General features: G+C 33.8%; 1 pseudogene; it reads right to left on the reverse strand.

The window, feature by feature from the left end:
• Positions 1–1,146: 1,146 nt before the first annotated feature.
• LOC116021311 lies at positions 1,147–1,270 on the reverse strand (annotated as a pseudogene).
• Between the last annotated feature and the right edge of the window lie 17,943 nt (positions 1,271–19,213).

The raw sequence follows: 19,213 nt of genomic DNA on the forward strand, positions 1-19,213 counted from the left end.
ACTCTCTCGTCAGGTAGCTAGCGAGATTGGATCTTGTGCCGGTCCTAAGATAATAGAGTGTGGTGTTTTCGTAGCAAAGCCTTAAGCGGTTTACCTAGAAAACACCCTCCCGTTAGGTAGCAAGCGAGATCGGATCTCGTGCCAGCCCTAAGGGAATAGAGTGTGGTGTTTTCATAGCAAAGCGTTAAGCTTTACCCAGAAAACACCCTCTCGTAAGGTAGCTAGCGAGATCGGATCTCATGCCGGCCCTAAGGGAATAAAGTTTTATTTTAATTTATTTTCACGGAATTTGGGAGGCGACGCCGCTTGAGGAGGTAGCGCTGCTTGAGGAGCAGCGCCACTTGAGGAGGTGACGCTGCTCGAGGAGGTGACGTTGCTCGAGGAGGTGACACCACTCACCGCTTGAGGAGGTGACGCTGCTCGAGGTGACACTGCTCGAGGAGGTGACATTGCTCGAGGAGGTGACACCACTCAACTCTTGAGGATGCGCCACTCACCGCTTGAGAAGGTGACGCTGCTCGAGGAGGTGACGCCCACTTGAGGAGGTGACGCTGCTCGATGAGGTGACGCTGCTCGAGGTGACACTGCTCGAGGAGGTGACGTTGCTCGAGGAGGTGACGCTACTCACCGCTTAAGGAGGTGACGCTGCTCGATGAGGTAACGCCACTCACCGGTTGAGGAGGTAACACTGCTCGATGAGGTGACGCTACTTGAGGAGTAGCACGGAATTTGAAAGGTGACGCCACTTGATAAAGAAGAGGCAAACGCCGCTGATGAGGAGGCGGACGCCCTGCCTAGCTTTGCATCCCTGCTACTAGCTGGGCCATCGTCGCCACCGTCTGTTGAATGGCCTGCGTCGTCGTTTGGAAGGGAGCAGCATTCACTGGGAGGGGAGCTGCGCTCCCCATCGTGGTTGCTGTTGAGTTGGCTACAGAGATCACCCTCTCGACGATGATTGTTATTGATCTGGCTGCGAAGATCACCCTCGCAGCGATCACCCACACGATTACTGTTGAGCTGCTCACGAAGATCGCCCGAGGCGTGACCATTGTTCACTTGACGAGAACCATGAGAGCTGCTGGATCCAGATCGCGCCATTGATAGCAATGAAATGAGCTGGGTGTTTGTGATGTGTGAAGTTTGCCTGAGATACGATCTCGGCTCTCAACGAAAGCACCAATGACCCATCCTAGTACTACTCTCGCCCAAGCACGCTTAACTTCGGAGTTCTGATGGGATCCGGTGCATTAGTGCTGGTATGATCGCATCCTTAACTTCGGAGTTCTAATGGGATCCAGTGCATTAGTGCTGGTATGATCGCATCCGGGGATGCAACACGAGAACTTCCCAGTGGGTCACCCATCCTAGTACTACTCTCGCCCAAGCACGCACCAATGACAGTAAATATGTGTTACCAGTATATTTCGAGTATTATTAGTATTAGTGTTGAGTACAATATTGAGTACAATGCTCAGTACAATAGTGAATTTCAGTCCAGTCATGTTGTGTGTGTCAGAGAGTGTCCCCCTCCTCTACAACAGGGCTCTTCTTATACTTGAGGTACAACGACTCTTTGTGACTTGTAACGGTTATTCAATGATGGTCAGCCTTCAATGGTAGTGGAGCTATTGATAATGTTGGTGAGAAGTAACTCCTCTTCAATGTGTTGACCACTCATCTTCAATGTGCCACCTTTGTATAACGGGTGACCGTTGTTACCTTCGGGTCAGTACTGATGGTCCGGGTCGAATGCTGATGCCCAATTATCTTGTTATATATATATATATATATATATATATAGGGTTGCACTCTGGTGTGAACTCTCGCCCAGGTAGGAAATGAGAACGCTCCACAGCCGTCCACGTGTCCAGATCAACGAATCAGATGCAATTTTAAAAAAATGACGTGGTGGCATTTTCGTAAATAACTGGAACTTTGGTGCACCTAGTTTCACTTGCAAGTGCACCTAGTTTCACTTAAAAGTGCACCTAGTTTCACTTACAAGTGCACCTATCTTCGCATCTATTTTCACTTACAAGTGCAAGTAATTTACCTTATTAATATTCATGCACATATTTCCGCAAATACTTTCACTTACAAATGCAAGTAATTTACCTTGTTAATATTCATGCACCTGGGTGCAACCTACGTGCACCTAGTTATAACATAGGTTGCACCTAGTTATAACATTAGGTGCACTTAGTATTGATGCTCACTGTACAATTCACTTGCACATGTAATACATTTTACTTGCATCTACAATACATTTTACTTGCACTTATGCAAGTAATTTACTTTGTTAACATTCATGCACCTGGTTGCAACTTATGTGCACCTAGTTATAGCATTAGATTCACCTAGTTATAACATTAGGTGCACTTAGTATTGATGCTCATTGTACAATTTACTTGCACTTGTAATACATTTTACTTGCACATGTGCACCTATTTTCACTTGCAGGTGCAACTAANTATGAAATACACCACTCAATGTTATTGAGTGGTGCATTTCTTAACATTGAGTGGTGTAAACCACACGGCCGCACGTAAGGGCGCGGCCACACCTGAACATGACCCTATATATATATATATATGGGCAGTCGGGCAGGATCCCTTTAGGACCAGCCCTCTTGTGAGAATTATGAACAAATGTTATCCATTTATATATCTAAGATTTTTTTAAGCAAAAATTGTATTGATGAAAACGCCTAGGGGCAAAAAAACCTCGAAAGATCATACAAAAGAGTGGAACAGACAGTATTTCTCACCAAATCGTAAGGGAGGCTCGGTGCAAGAGAGGCCAACAGAAGCGAGTGCATCAGCAGTAGAATTGGCTTCAAGATAGACATGAGTAACCGTAGAAGTGCTGAAGGCAGGGCCGGTCTGAACACTTTATAGGCCAGGGCGAAATTAAAAAAAGGCCCCTATTATATGAAAAAAAAAACTAAAATTTAAATTTAATAATACTAAAAATGATAATATCAAATAATATGAAATTAGATTAAAAACTTTCAATAATTTTTTAAATAAAAAAATAATCATGACGAAAAACTTTTACGTGCTTTACTCAATGCAAAATCATCGATAATTGCATCAAGATTAATTAATATTCTCTGAAATATCTTTTTTGTGATTCTATTAACTCCTCTACTTTTTTTTTTTCTTTTTCACTCCTAGATAAATGATTTTTAGGTAGCATTATATAAAACAAATTTAAAAAAAATGTGTATAAGAAAAAGAAAAAAAGCACCTGATTTTTTTTTCAAAAAAATCTCCTCAATAGTCGGTAAGAAAAATTCTCCTCAATAGTTGGTAAGTTCAGTTGTAACACAAATTTCAATAGCTCCACAAATGCGGTTTTTCTGTTCTTTTCCTTCTTTCACTTTCTATCCCTGTTAATAGAATAGATTACGGAAGTATTAGACGATACTCGGTAACTCAGGGTAATTATATGTATATAATTATGATTCAAAAATTATATATATATTCTAGAATGACAGAAACCGCATAGTCCCTCATCAAGGTGACTGCAAAGTAGACCAAACACTACATGTTGGCTTTTTCCCGGTAGTAATGTACTAAGTGTCCGGTTTTTTTTTATTACATATCGCATATGTGTTTGTGTGTGTATGTATTATACATACTAGTTTTTCTTATGCGCGTTGCGCAAAAAATAGGTGCCCAATATTAGTATTTTGTATTAAAATTTTAAATTTATTTAAATTTTAATTTAGTAAATAATAATAATAATAATAATAATAACAATAATAATAATAATAATAATAATGTAAAATATTTTTTTAATTGGATATTTATATTTTAAAAAATAACTAACATATAACTCTAATATTTAATGTGTATATATTATTATTATTATTATTATTATTATTATTATTATTATTGAAGAAGATAAGAAAATATATGGTGGATGCATGTGCATAGTAATAATAGTGGAAAAGATAACGGAAGTTATAACGGTAGGGGTATATTTGTCTAAAATATTATGTAGTACAACTTTTATAGCATAATGTACAAAAAAACTTAACAGAAAAAACGGACATAAATGAGGGGTATAACCTTCATTCACATTTATTATGTTTTTAGATATATAAAATTATTAAATGTCAATTATTAATTAGATTGCCTAATATAATTGTCTAACTAATTAATTCCAAATTTCCAATACTACTATAACACTCTCCACCAAGTAATTGTGAAACTTTCCTATCCACAATAATCTTAGTGTTTAGGAAATTGCAGTTCGCGTATGTTAAATGGAGAATGTTATGGTAATTTTAGTACATGGTGTGGTGCGTTGTAATACATGTTGTAGTGCATTTTATTACGTATGTTGGTACATTTAACTATGTTGTGGAATAGTGTGTTTTAATCCATCCTGTACATTTTAATATGTAGAATGATGTGTATTTTTTAACACTTGTTTTCTAATAAGTGTAATAGTGCATGTTTATAATCTGGGATAAGGATTTTCAATAAGTGGAATTGTGCATTTTAACACACGTTGTGGTGCATTTTAATACGTAGAATGGTGCATATTTTAGCACATATTTTCTAATGTGCAATAGTGCATGCCTATAATCTGACACGAGGCACGTTGTGGTGCATTTTAATACGTAGAATTGATGCGTTTTATTACGTATGTTGATGCATTTTAAGTGAATAGGTGAATTTGGTTATAATGTGAAATGGTGTGTTTTAATATGTTCTCTGGTGCATTTTAGTACGTAGAATGCTGTGTTTTTCAACACATATATATTGAGCGATGATTTGCTAGTGAATATGTCCTCTAGTGCATTTTGTAATCTAATGATGACAAAATATCCGCACGGCCGCACATAAGGAGCAGGCCGCACCTAAACTCTACTATGTATATGTGTGTGTATATATATATATATATATATATATATATATATATATAATATTCAATTTAATTGATATGATTAAATTATTTTCATTTAAAAAGACACCGACACGAGAATTCAAGGGATTTGATTTTTGTTCTTGTTGTACTTATACTCACTCATTTTCTAACATGGATTGTCTTTTATTTGGCGAAGCAGTTGACCATGGCACATGGCTGCGGTTGCAAGCAAATAACACTCCGCAAGAGAAGTCAAATCATCAACCTGTTTAAATATCTACCAATTAAGAGTTCATGAGATCGACTTTCAGTGGAGATAATATTATTGACTCTTTAATTTGTGTTTCAACAAGTTGAAAACGTTCAGAAGAACGTATACTACAATGTAGTAGTAGTACTAAAAAAAATAATAATAAAAGTCAATAATGTTATGGTTATAACATGAATAAAAATGTGTGTGTGTAATAGATTATATTAAAGATTTATTCCTTATAATCTCTATCTTATAATAGTACAAATAGTTTTCAATATTACCCCTCATCTTTTAAGTTTTTCTTTAACACCATTAAATCTCATCGTTAAGTCATAAGTAATTAGAATTAAAATTATGTTAATGTTTTTTTTTTTGAGTACTACTGACTCTGTTACAATATAGTATCTGTTTATAACTACTTTCTCATCCTACTGAAGTACAAAGAGTCTGAGGCTTGAACGCACTTCCGTCATCCATGTGGAAGTGTAAACCGAGACACCAGGTGCCACTAGACCACAAGATTTTTGGCCTACGATACATTAATAGCTTTCATAATTGTACATTTACGTACAAAAACTTCATAATTTTACTATTCTCTTCTTAGTTTTGCCTACAACGTAACACTTCAATTCTAAAGATTTGATATATTTTTTAAAAACGTTTCTATGCGTTTAGTTTCAAATTTTACTTTTTAACTGCATAATCTTTTATAGCGTTAGGTATATATAAAATTTTTAGCTCAAACCTTGTGATGGTTAAACAACAAATTTAATATTTTATCTTTTATTTCTTTGAGTTTCAACAAAATGAAGCAATGTATTATTCAACTACACATAATTATATATGAAAAATGTATTTTTAGTTCATCAATTGTTCCTTTTTAACCATTTTAGTCACTGACTTTTTACCGTTATAATATATTTCCCTAATTGTTCAAAAAAAAATATAGTTTTTGCACATAAAACAATATAATAAAACTAATAAACTCTATTAAAATTTTATTTAGTACATAGTATTTTAGTACTTTTTAATGTTTCTTTTTTAATTATAATTTTCTTTAGGCTTGATATTTCATTTGTAACATAAAAAACTTGATATTAACAGGTTTGTGCGTAGAAAATAGAGATAATGTACTACAACTGACGATGACAAATTTAATGAAGGCCATCAATTATATATTTGCAGATGAAATACCAAAACTAAAAAATTCATAAATAATAAACATAATAAAATTATAAAATATCTATGTACTAAGTAAAATTTTAATAGAGTTTAATAATTTTGTTTCTCTAGGAGTTAAAATTGTAACTTTTTTGAAGAGCTAAGTTAGTATTGATGTCGTTGATGAGTAAAATGGTGATAGTAAAAAGAGGGTATAAATGTCGTTCCACTGAGGATTGGGGCTATGACATATACTTGTATGATATGTAGAATTCTAGGCACTAAAGTATTGGAATTCACTAGAATCCAAGCAAACTAAGATTAAGGAATGGAAATAAAAGGATGCAAATTAAACAAGAGATAAACTATATGATAAAAGAATAGGTCTAGATTAGAGGTAGTATTGCTATCTTGATAGACTATCAATCTCAGAGTTAGGAGAAAACAATTAACCAAGGGATTATTGGCGATGCACATAAGAATTCAAGTTCAAGCTACTTTCGCAATCAATAAACAAGAATTAGAGTATGATTTCCCTACTTTCGTGATGCATCAATCCTAACCCTTGAAACACACAAGCATTATAAGCCCCCAAATTACCCATATTCTCATAGTAGGAAAATTGTGTTTGATATTGGTTAGGCTTGAGTCTTTCATCCAACTCTCATTACAATAAAAGCCTCTCCAAAGCAAATCAATAAAAGCTACATAACAATTACCAACAAGAAGAAATCATAACCCAATTCAAACATAAACCCTAGGAGAATAATTCATCCCATTTATGCAATAATCACAAACCTAGCATCAAGAATAGCAATAGGACCCTTATCCAAACCCAAAAGCGAACTACTCATGAATCATAATGGTAAACAAAGCAAAGGTATAATAAATCATCATAAACATTGCAAAAAAAACTAAAAAGAAAGCAAATAAGGAAAAGAGAAATCTTTACTATGAAGAATAAGAAATTCAACTCTAATCTGCAGTCCAAGCTTGAAATCAAAGCAATGTATGTAAAACTAGGCTAAACTATGCTAGGGAAATCTAAAGAGAAGAGGAAAAATAAGCTAAAACTAACTAGGGGTCGGAACCGCGTAAAATTGCAGAAAATCGCGACATAAATAAGAGGCGGCGCAGGCCACACGGCCATGCGCCTGGCTGTGAGGTCTGCGAGTTTTTCCAAATCTTGTTTTTGTTTGCTTTCGTGCTCCGCTGCTCCTTTCCTTCCTTAGGTAATTTCCTTTGCTTCCAAAATTGATTCAAAACATTCCAAAATCCTTCCTTTGCTACTCGTTTCAGGCAGTTGCACTTGTAGACACCAAATATATAAAAGAGTATCAATTTTCTATTAAGAATTAGGCATTTACTATCGAAAACAAGTAAAATAGGGAGTGGATAATGGTTCAAAATCAAAGACATCAATGGTAAATACGGAGCGTATCGCCTAAAATCTACGGTCTCGGGTCGGTTAGCATCAAATTCCAGACTAAGGAATGTTAGTACGAAAATAATATACAACCTGGTCGACGTGACAGTGGGTCAGAGGTCTCCGAGCTAATAGCTATAGTGCGGAAATAGCCAAAAGTCCCCTTTCCAACAATAAATACAATATTTATACGGTGTCAAGAGGCAGGTACTAGTCTTGCGGCATGCGTGCCGCTTGGAGGCCATGCACGGGGCGGGGAGATGGCCCGAGGCCAAGTGTCCAACGACTCGTGGTCATTACCGCGGTGGTGCTCTAAGGCCTCAAGGACCAGTACGACTATGCTGGGTCGGTGAGATACAACCCTAAACAATCCTCTCAGAGACTATCTTTCGGCTGAGCTCGGGTCAACGCATGGTCGGGAGACCAGGTCGCCTTGACCTACCGGCCAGACCCCAAGGTTCAAAACCGACCACCGTACAAGTAATACGACCGGGAATAATCCCCATCAAGTATAGTGCTTGAAGAGTAGGTAGAACATTATTCTCATCATATTCAAAATTATGAGTTTGAATTGATTATTGTCAATATTTTCTCTGTTTACTCAGTACACACTCTTAGCCAACAAAGGAGCAAAAGGAGATAAACTAGCATAGGTTTCACATAGCTGACCGGATTAAACAAAAAAGAACTTGTAACCTAGCCTTTTGGTTACTAAGTCAACCCACAGTTGCTCAAACCAAGAAGGTCAATCGGTCGCTCCGGCCTACTGGGATCAAACTTGTAATCTTGTAGTTACTAAGCTAACAGTCTGATCAACTTGGTGGAGTTATCCCTATTAATTATTTATTTTATGATATAATTGGGAGAGAGTTGGGATTGAACTTAAATTATTTAATGTTGCAGGTTTCAGGATGCTTAACTACAAAATATTTGACTCACCAATCATTTCTTTGCAAATGCATTAAGTACATTTAATATTATCTAAACTCAATAAATATCGTATCAATTTTGTTTTTTTTTTTTGTTTTGTTTTGTTTATTTTTTTTTTGTTGTTGTTGTTGTTTATTTTTTTTTTGTTTTTGTTTTTGTGTTTGATTTTGTTTTTTTTTTTGTTTTGTTTTGTTTTTATTTTTGTTTGTTTGTTTTTCTTTTGTTTTATTGAAACAGTTAATAATATTTTATTTAATTTCAAACGATAAATGATCACAATTCACATAACCTCAAATAATAAGTCCATTAAATGATATTTTAATTATCGATTCTTGTCAACACCCTCTCGACCGAGTTTGTCACACATGATTTTTCTAATGCGCTTTATTTCTCGTGTGGCTTGTGGGCTATTTCATATATAGGAGTGGGTTAATTACCTAGTACACATCATTAAATACTAGATGTGAATTTCTCTCATCACCAAAAAATAAAATGATAAAAATTCTTATATCTAATGGTTGTGAGTTCAATTATTGCCCACACACTTTTAGTCAAATCCGTTGCATAGAGTCTTCTTAATACGATTTACTTCTTATATGTGGTTTATGGACTATTATATAAAAATAGGGTTTACCTAATCCACACCCTTGATAGTGGTTACGGGTTCTCCTAGTAACCCAAAAAAAATGAAAGAAAAAAAAAACAAAATCATCCGAACTAACAAAAGAGAAGAATTCCAGATCAAACAATTCACCCCCAATAAGAACATAGAAAGGAATAAAAACAAGAAAAATAAAATAAAAGATAAAAAAAACTAGGGATAAAACCCCACTAGAAACCTCCTCCAGATCTGAGATCCAAAGGAAACATAGCCGTCTCTTGAACTAATAAACAATTTGTGAAAATGTCTCTACACCTGTACAATATATGAAGGTATAAAGTGAATTTTATTACTTCAATTCAAGTATGTTATTCTAAATATAAATGTTGATGAATACATAAATATTGACCAAATCAAAGTTAAATAATATTCCTTCCGTCCCATTTTTATTTATCTTGTTCAATTAATGAAACTTGACTGAAGTTATTTTGAATTCAACTTTTCATAACATTAAGGTGTGTTTGGTTCGCACATGGGAATCGGAATCGGTATGGGTATCAATTATCAAATACTTGGTAAGGGTAATGGGTTTTGGTGAAAGTATTTTGCATGTTTGGTAGTAGGGAGGGATGAGAGCGATTATTAATGGGGAAGAAAGGAGGAAGGGAAATAAAACTCTTATTTAATAAGGGTATGTGTTTTTCAATTAATGAGGTATTCCAAATCAATAATAGTATTTTAAAAACCTGTCAACCAAACAATAACAATCACTTTGATACCATACTTTATACCAAAACTTGTCAACCAAACACACCCTAAGTTTTGTTAGGCAGAGGCTGGTAAGGGCCAAGTCCAACACCATATAGCTAGGGGAATTATTGGGTGGAGGCCGGCCTGTGAAGGGCCAAGCTAGACTAGCACCCTACCTCTCGAAAATGTAATGACGGTCTATAAGAAAATATAATTGTGCTTTCGCTACTAAATATGATTTTTGATGTAGTGGTAAAAGTTTGACCATAACAAATGATATCACGGGATTTCGAGCGGTCCATGCAAATGAATGTCTTTGTCGACGTTAGTGACAAGTACTATACATATAACCATTTTTGGTGGGTATTGTATGTCATTCAAGACTCAAAATATAGTATCCAACAACAATTGCTAGTAAATAAAAGCACTGAAACAAGAGCATCAATCCATCATCATCAACTAAATAAAGCAAATAAATAAATTGAAGATACTTCACCTACCTGCTAGATAGGACTCCACCTACCAGCCATATATGAATTGAAAAATGCTTCCATTACTAGGGCTCCACCTGGAGGATTGTGAAATTATAATAGTTAGAGCAGTGACGATATGATGAAATTAAAATAATATTGTTTGGAAGTGAAATCTGTGTAAGTTACATCCCAAATGCCTTCGCAAAACCGGGCCTAACCACCATGACACATTACTATAGATAAAAAAAAAATTAATTAATTAAAACAAACAAACAAAAGTCTCTCCAAGGTTAACTAATTAATTCGCCAACTGATTTAAAGGTCATGACTGGAGGCGACAACACTGGAAACATGTATGAAAAAGATGGATGTTAGAACGTCTGTATTGGATATCTTATGCATACATGAAGACTAGTGTGGGTTCGAATCTCACTCGAATGTGGAAACATGTGTGAGAAAAATGGATACTGGAAGGTCTGGATTGGATTTCTTGTGCGCACATGAAGACTATAATTTGGTCAGTGAGCTGATTGCGTGACTCGCAATTTATATCCGTAGAGGCTCTAGGAGCAGGATCTTGTGGCTTAGGATTAATCTGGCGAAACTGTGATCACTTAGGTTAAAAAAAAAAAAAAAAACTATCATTAAGGCAATTTAATGGCAGCGCATTCGATTAATGTGTTGGTCAAACTTGATCAATTTAATATTTTTCAAAATGGGTTATATTATATTTATTGTGCATATATTATGCAAATAATAAACAGATATTCCAATTGGTAGTTTAAACGGAACAATCCTTTAATTACATTTTATATAATTCTACTTATAACATGTAAGGTGTGAAGTGTGATATAGCCTTATATTTGAGTATATATTCTTGGCATTTCCCACTTGGCTTGTTAGCTGTGACAGCACAACTAAAACCAACTCTTGAATATTTAATTCATCCCAACTAAGATTCTCAGATTGATCACATTTATGATTTATTATATATGGCCATATGGGGGTCCGAGGTAGGGGCTGGGAAAATTCTGGTCATAAAGATCCTACCCTAGCTAGTTAGAGCCAACAGGGAGAAAACAAAGGCTAAACTAAACTAAAACAAATAAATACATTTAAAAACGAAAATGGATTTTCGCCTTAGCTTGCCTCAAATGTGAAAAGCATTTGATTCATTAAAAAAAAATTCCAAACAATAAAGTAGGGAGTTCAAATCCATATGTCTATCCAATAATATTTTTGGGAGAATTATTTCTGAATGAGAGTTGACTAAGACTCAATTAAATTAATCTCATTTCATAGGGAGTAAATATCAGTGCCTTGTTTTGTTTTTTTTTTTTTTGAAAAATAAAATATCAATGCATTAATTAAAGAATTGAGACAAAACGTCGAGGGGAGAGTTCTCCCAAGAGGTACGAATAGACTGAGAGCCAATACTCCTAGCTAAGGTATGAACATACTGGTTCGCTGAACGTGAAATAAAACGACAAATAGAATTTTGAAAAAATAAAAATAAAGAGTGACATTGATCTAGGATGTGACCTGTATAGGAGTGATCTCTTTGTCTTTTAGGGATCGCTACCGTAACGGTGAAGTAGTCGGACTCCAGACATATGCTTGTGGCGTGGCGAGATTTCAACCATGAAAGAGCTTCCTTGCATGCCACCCATTCCATGTGATAGGGGCCATTAACATAAGGGATCAGTGCCTTGTTAAAAACACAATAATTTTTATTTCTAGGGTACTCAGGTTCATAGGGTATAAATGGAGATATAGAGCTCAAGAATATAAAAACTAATAAGAATGAATGAAGGTTATATCTTTAATTTATGTCATTTTTTTGTTTTTGTTTTTGTTTTTGTTTTTGTTTTTGTTTTTTTTTTTTTTGTTTTTTTATACATTATGCTACAAGAGTTGTACTATGGAATGTTTTGGACAAAAATACCTATACCGTTATAACTTCCGTTATCTTTTCTCACTATTATTACCATGCACATGCATCCACCATATATTTTCTTATCTTCTTCGATTGTAATAATATATATATACACATTATATTGGAGTAATATATTAGTTATTTTCTAAAATATAAATATCTACTATACTAATAAGAGCCAAAGAGAGTTAGGCTAAAATGGGTAGAAAAAATGGCAGTCAAATTATTTAATCAAATGGATGGTTCAGATTGTTTAGATTTATATTTTTTTTTTAGATTTCCTAATTTATCCTTAATTATATGATTATCCGTTAAGTTTTCCGTTAAATATTCTCTTCTCCGTTAATATTCCGTTAACTTTTAACTTACCCATTAATTTCTATAAGAAAGGTCTTAGGTTCGAACCCCATCTCAATCAAATTTGACATAATTAAGTTCCTCACTCTATTTTACTCTTATTAAATTAAATAAATTAGTAGCTACAACAAAAAATGATACATATGTATTCTTTAATTTAGAATTATGTGTCTACAATACCTTTATTTGAAAAAATTATTCATTAGTTATATTGTCTTTATTTTCTCTCATGCAAAGATTCTTTACATTCAAATTTATCAATTGATATTCATTACATTGTCCATTATCTTATTTTTACAATATCTTGTAATTAAATATCAAAGTTATAATACAAAATAATGTTATATATTTATTTACCAAGTATTTTATTAATACCATGAAAAAAATTTAAAAAAAAATAATAATTTGAAGTTAATTATATTAACTACTTGGAGATTGGTTGACAAAGAGAGTACACAAATAACCAAACAAATTAAAGCGGAATCACTCTATTTTACTCTTATTGAATTAAATAAATTAGTAGTTACAACAAAAAATGATATACATGTGAATTTTTTTAATTTAGAATTATGTGTCTACAATGCCTTTATTTAAAAAAAATATTCATTTTCAATAAATTAAATAAGAAAAATAATTTCATTACATTGTTCATTATGTTCTTTTTACACTCGATTTTACAAAGTTGCAAACATTTATTTTAGTGACAATTATAATGAATTTTCTATATTATCTTAGATTCATATACTTTGAGTTACATATTTAAATAAAAAAATTCGACATTCAATTATCTATGTATAAACTTCTCCTATATAATCTTGCATTGATATAATTTCAAATATTTATTTAAATATAAATATTGGGCATTAACCCATTCGCGCAATGCGCGTGCAAAACTAGTCAATTTTATAAAAATGATGATGATGATGATGGTGATTATTATTATTATTATTATTATTATTATTATTATTATTATTATTGTCATTATAAAAAATATAAATATCTAAAACCTAAATAAATATAATATTTTAATATAAATTACTAATATTGGGCATATAGTTTTGCGGCACATAAAAAATATTAGTATAAAACAATAAATTAATGCATACATTTTGTCTCATCATGACATGCCAATATTAATATCATTTCATTGTATATCTTTACAAAAATATGAGATTTTAAAAAGCTATTAATAAGAACTAGTATTTTATCTTTGCGATTCAAGGAAATAATTATGTTACGATGAAGTTAATGGAGAAATTAGAAAGATGAGAAATAATTGTAAAAGTGTATCAAAAAATTATAATTAAATTGTATATTAGAGTTCTACAAATTTTGAAAAACCTCCTTATGTACAATATTTGATGTTGAACTATTTTGGGTGTTCTTCCTATCACAAATCAAAATTTTCAAACTATTTGTGTTGGTGAATCTTGAAACATCAACATAATACAATTGTTCGTGATTGACTACTGCTTATTAAAAAAAAAAAAAAAAAAGCCATGCATGATCTAATGGGTTTTTTTTTTTCAATATTGGAAAATGCTTAGCTTTGTTCCCCAACAAAATTTTCCCTCCTAAAATTTCATTTAACATGACTTATAACCATTGGGTGCTATGAATTGGTGGACCCCATTAACTTAATATAAAAAACAGAGAATTAGGAGGGGAAAATTTTAAAGGGGTGTGTAGCATTACTGATGGGCATTGTTTCAAAACTCAGAATCTATTATTATGATCTAATTTGATCACATAAATAAATCATAATATAAAACTTAGAAATACGGTTAATTTAAAATACATTAAAAAGTCACACACACACATATAGGGGTGCACTCCCATGCGAACTGCCGCCCAAGTAAGAAATGAGAACGCTTCGCAGCCGTCCACGTGTCCAGATCAACGAATCAGATGCAATTTAAAAAAAAAAAAGATGTGGTGGCATTTTCGTAAATAACTAAAACTTTGGTGCACCTAGTTTCACTTACAAATGCACCTAGTTTCACTTACAAGTGCACCTATTTTCACACATATTTTCACTTACAAGTGCAAGTAATTTACCTTGTTAATATTCATGCACCTATGTTCGCAAATACTTTCACTTACAAATGCAAGTAATTTACCTTGTTAATATTCATGCACCCTGGGTGCAACCTAGGTGCACCTAGTTATAACATTAGATGCACTTAGTATTGATGCCCAGTGTACAATTCACTTGCACTTGTAATACATTTTGCTTGCATCTGCAATACATTTTACTTGCACTTATGCAAGTAATTTACTTTGTTAACATTCATGCACCTGGGTGCAACCTAGGTGCACCTAGGGTGTGTTGGTTGGTGGGTTTAGGCAAAAGGAATGGGTATGAAAGTGATTGTTTGTGTTTGATTGATAGGTTTTGTGAATGCTACTATGGGTTTGGAATACCCCATTAATGACAAAACTCATACCCTTATTAAATAAGGGTTTCATCCCCCTTCCTCCTTTCTTCCTCAACTACTAATAATCATTCCCATTCCACCCAATTACCAAACATGTTAAATACTTTCACCAAAACCCATTACCATTACCAAGTATTTGATACTCATTCCGATTCCGATTCCCATGTGCGAACCAAACGCACCCCTAGTTATAACATTTGGTGCATTTAGTATTGATGCTCAGTGTACAATTTACTTGCACTTGTAATACATTTTTACTTGTACATGTGCACCTATTTTCACTTACAAGTGCAAGTAATTTACCTTGTTAACATTTATGCACCTGGGTGCACCTAGGTGCATCTAGTTATAACATTACGCACACCTAGTTATAACGTTAGGTGCAACTACATGATAGACACGTGGCGTGTTGTGATTCATCCGCAGTTTTCTCCTGGGCGACCCGTACGCACCTAAACGCCATCGCCATCATATATATATATATATATATATATATATATATATATATATATATATATATATATATATATTATAATATATATATTTCGAAAACAAACTTTGGAATCAAGAATTCAATACAAGACGGAACTGAATATAACCAAATTGATAGACCATATTTGGAATGAAGCCCTTGCGAAAGCATGAGCAGACTTATTCGCTCATCTCGAAATAAACTGAATAGACACTGAATCAAAGTGTCGTTTATACTCACGGCATTCGTTGATAACATAACTTGCAAAGGATAGATTCGGCAATGAACCGTTGAGCAAGTTACACACCATCTAACAATCAGAACAAAGCACCACCTTCCCATAGCCTCTATTTTAACCCAAGAGAATATATTATAATATAAAGTAGTGTATATTATATATTATTTTAAAAATAAAACAAAAACAAAAAAAAAGAAATCTGGCGGGAGCCCGCCTGGACCGCCCCGGGCGGGCTAGGCCAGCAAAATCCAAGCCCGTCTCGCCCCATCAGTCTGTATTGATAGCTCGAAGTATTACTTTCATTTACCCTTCCTTCAACCACTGACGCACCTTAATCATCCAAATCATGCACCTTTTTTTTTTTTTGAATACTACTGACTCTACAAATCATGCACCTTAAGAAGGAAAATCATACAACTAAAGAAGTAAAATCACACACCTAAAACTTTAGACTGATGCACTTAAGTTTTCACAACTGATACATCTTAAGCACAAAAACCATGCACCTTAAGAAGTAAAACAACGCACCTAAAACTTTAGATCGAAGCACCTTAAGTTTCAAAAAAAATACGCACCTTAAGTTATCAATTGAAGAACTGACGCACCTTAAGCACAGAAATCATGCAATTAAGAAGGAAACCACGCACCTTAAGTGCAAAACCTACGCACCTTAAGCACAAAACTTACGCACCATATGCTCTCAACTGCATAAGTGGCTCATTTTAAGTACAGAAACCACACACCTAAAGATAGAACCCGATGCACCTTAAGCACAAGACCTACGCACCTTAAGCACAAACTCAACGCACCTTAAATTTGACCCATATGGAAAATGACCAAATTACCACTGCATTTTTTAAAGGTTGTTAATCCTGAACGTTGATTTTGGCAAGATCAATGGCTCTTCTCTCACAGCACAACCCCACCTAAAAAGATCAACCGCACGCGAACTGAATTTTATATAGATATATATATATATATATATACACACACACACACATATTTATTGTTATCACTTGTTTCAAAATGGAACGATGTAGTCCAACATCAAACTCAATAAGTTCAAGAAACCAAAATTATGCAAAATGAATGTAAAACTAACAATAAAAAGCAGTGAATGCCCTATAAAAATATATTCACCAAAACTTCTCTTCTTTAATTTCACAATATTCTTTGTCTTCTTTCCTAAAACATTAGAAAAATACTCATCATGCAAACAACGCTTATTGAGTGTTTGAGTGGCTCAACTTCAATGACATCATCAGTTCCGCCATTGATAATGTATATATGAATGACTTGAGTGGAATAATGAAAAGGGAAAGGGAAACTTATAGTGTAAACACCACAAATTGAATATATATATATATATATATATATATATATATATATATATATATATATATATATATATATAGCCCGTAAGGGCAGCCTGAGTGGCAAGACCAAGACGCTCGCGGCCGTGAGGTCCTGAGTTCGAAACCGTCTGCCACCCGGGTTTGAGCCGGTCAACTATGGGCAACCTAGGCTGGTTAACCTCCCTGTGGTCCTTTGCCGGCTAGGATCACAGGGCGAGGGTTTACTCACATACTCGGAAGAGGAGTGGGGTTTGCCTCGATAAACCCAATATATATATATATATATATATATATATATATATTTATTTATTTCCGTGCGGTTGGCCTTCTTAGGTACAAATGTACAATTGTGTGGTTGTTTAGGTGCGTGGTTTGTATGCTTATGATGCGTCAGTGTGAAACTTAAGGTGCATCAATCTAAAGTTTTAGGTGCGTGGTTTTGCTTCTTAAGGTGTGTTGTTTTCCTTTTTAAGGCACGTGATTTTCTTAAGGTGTGTTATTTCCTTCTTAAGGTGCATGGTTTGTGTTCTTAAGGTGCGTCAATTGTTGAAACTTAAGGTGCGCCATTTTAAAATTTTATTATGTGCATGGTTTGTATTCTTAAGGTGCTTTGCTTGTATGCTTAAGGTGTGTGGTTTGTGTTCTTAAGGTGCGTGGTTTGTGTTCTTAAGGTGCGTGTTTTGTTACTTAAGGTTTGTCATTTTAATGTTTAAGCTACGTCTTTTTGAATTAACCGGACAATTGCATAGGAAGATATATTCGCACTTGAACCCTTCCACATATATATATATATATGGGGAAGGGTTCAGGTGCGGGTATATCTTCCCTTGCGGTTGTGCGGTACTCACCTTAAAAATTAAAACAATGCACCTTTAGTACACAAACCACGCAGCTTAAGCTAAAAACATAAACCATGCACCTAACACTACAAAAAAAATGCTCATAAACAACACCACAAAGACAACAGTTTTTAACAAACCACGTACCTTAAGTACACTGCACACCTTATGTACACAAACTACGCACCTTAAGTACACAAGTCACGCACCTTAAGAACACAAACCACGCACCTAAGGTTTTAAAATGACGCACCTTAAGCATACATATCACGCACCTTAAGCATACATATCACGCACCTCTAGAAGGAAAACAACGCAGCTTAAGAATGAAAAATCACGCACCTTAAGCTTTAAAACTCACACACCTTAAGCATACAAATCACACATCTTAAGAAAGAAAATCGCGCACCTTAAGAAGAAAATTACACACATAAAGCTACCGCACAATCGCACGGGAAACACCCCACCACACAGAAACTAAATTTTATATATATATATATATATATATATATATATATATATATATAGGGTTTAACTTGTAAGTGGATTTTAAGAATTGGGCTAGGAGAATTGGGCTTGAGTATTTGGGCTCATGAAGATTAGGCTTTGAAATTAAAATAATATGGGTCTAGGGCCCAATAATAATTATATTGATAAGCTAGAGCAGAATTAATAGAAACTGAAATGGAAGAAGTGATTAAAGACTAAAATGATCTTATATTATAATAATAATAATAATAATAATAATAATAATAATAATAATAATAATAATAAGGAAAAAATGTCAAATAGGCCATTAAATTTTTAATTATTGTGCGATTGAATCATCGAAGATAAAAAGTGTGCAATTGGACTATTAAAATCTCAAAAATTGTGTAAATAGCATTTTTACAAGTCACTTTTAAGTTTCCTTTAAATATGATGTCATAATGTCAAAGTATGTATATATATATATATATATATATAATTATTTTAAATTATTTTAAAAAAGTAAAAGAAAAAGAATTATTTAAAATTTCAGAAGCAGGTCCACCTTCGTCTACGACATTGTACGAGCACAAGCAAGACAATTTGATGAGGAATTGATGTTCAAACATTATACG

This window comes from Ipomoea triloba, chromosome 5 (genome assembly GCF_003576645.1).
Source record: "Ipomoea triloba cultivar NCNSP0323 chromosome 5, ASM357664v1".
In the NCBI taxonomy this organism is placed as follows: Eukaryota; Viridiplantae; Streptophyta; class Magnoliopsida; order Solanales; family Convolvulaceae; genus Ipomoea; species Ipomoea triloba.